This window comes from Oryzias melastigma, linkage group LG18 (genome assembly GCF_002922805.2).
Source record: "Oryzias melastigma strain HK-1 linkage group LG18, ASM292280v2, whole genome shotgun sequence".
In the NCBI taxonomy this organism is placed as follows: Eukaryota; Metazoa; Chordata; class Actinopteri; order Beloniformes; family Adrianichthyidae; genus Oryzias; species Oryzias melastigma.
The window spans coordinates 594,551-596,356 of record NC_050529.1 but is presented as its reverse complement, the minus strand read 5'-3'; positions in this window follow the sequence as shown (position 1 = coordinate 596,356).

Genomic DNA, 1,806 nt, shown 5'->3' with positions numbered 1-1,806 from the left:
AAAAAAAAGAGGTTTTAAGTCTGGTCTCGAGCTCTACGTGCAAATCGGGCACACACTGAGCGCGCGCTGAGTCTTCAACCCTGTTCAACATTTCCACGCACAGTCTCAGCAGCGCAGAGCTGTGACCAATCATAAACTCTGATTTGGAAGCTGCTTGTGGGCGGAGTCTGCTTCAAAGCATTGAAGTGCCAAACATGATCAAAGAGAAATGAATCATTGCGGTTTGTGCCCGGTCGTGTTAATATGACACCCAGACAGACATTTAAAAGGACAGAGTTATGACAACAAAAAATATGGAGCAACATTTCTGGGATTTTCAACCGTTTTTACTCTTTGCTCCGAGATTCTCCCAGTTATAGATGCAGAGAAGCGCTAAGGAACGGTAAAAATACAATAGAAGAAGAATCTCCTCTCTGCTACTGCGTGCGTGACCGCAGTGATCCAGTGTGGATACCACCTGCTGAGCGCACGTTCATAAACCCGTGCAGACTGCGTTCTTGAACATACCGCACGCGTCCGGTGTGGAAGCACCTTTGAAGATTCTGCATCACTCACGCAAGTGGAACTAGTCAGTCTCTCACGCGAGGACTTTTTCTGCTCATGGAGGAGGAAAAATGCTGGCGAGGATATGGTGAATGTTTGATGCGTGCGCGGAGATGTCTCATTTCTGCTGGAGTTTTGAGATAAATAAAACTCCATATGTGTCTCCCACTCATTCTAAGTAAGACATCCAGCTCCTCCCACACCCGATGCGGCGTCAGAAACACGCTTTTCGACAAGCGGAAGGCTGTGAATTTGTCACGTGGCGAAAGAGGGGCGGGGCACACGAATCACGTTCAGTGTGAAATCACCTCCAGCAGCTTCATGGCTCCTCCTCCGTCCAGCTAACTGGAGGAATTAATGAATGAGGTACTGGACAGCCCACCGATGTCCTGCCCTCCAGAGTCATATACCTCACCGTGATTGGTTCGTTCAGCTCTGCACACAACAACTGTCATTCATATCATCCTTGCGGGCCGCACTAACAGTAATCTTTCATATGAAGACGCGGGCCACAAATTATCATCCCGTTTGAGACCCCTGACTTAAAGTGTGCAAAGAATTTGGTGGCCCGTACGGGAACATTAGCCCAGCCTCGTGGTGCTTCAGGAAGGAGGGGGAGATTCGGCAGAGCCAGAGCAGCATGGAGCTGGAGGAGCTACAGGAAGCGTCTGGTGACGCGCTGCTGCAGTTAGCAGTGGAAGAACTGCAAGAGGTATGTGCTTAAGCCAAATTCAAAACGACCAAAGAGGCTAAAAGGCACGTGCTAATCCGACTGATAAGCAAAGCAGTTGAGACGACAATTGAGGAAGAGGAAGTCGCACATAAGCTTTTGAAACAATTGATTAACAGTGAAAAAGAATTTAAAGAAAATGACAATGATGTTCAAGCATTGGAGGAAAGCACTTGTGAAGATGCAACTGCTCTGGTTAACCTAGAGGAGCAGTATGCTGCACTTCATTTAAGTTTTCAAAGAAGAGGAGAGAAACAGACTGAAAAAAAGAGTTTATAAAAATTTTGGTTCTTCTCTGCCTCAACCCGCATCTGCCTTTTTTACTCATCCACCTGAACTATCAGACGAGAATTCAAAATTAACGGACAGGTTGGAGAGAGGGGCCAGAAAGATCAACTGTCCTACTCTAATCTGATCCATCAGATAAAAATTGGACTGAAAATAAATCATAGCTAACAATACAACAACTGCGGCCTATTCTGAAAGGTCATTACAAAGAGTACAGCTCTGTCTGTCTATACCAGGGGTCGGCA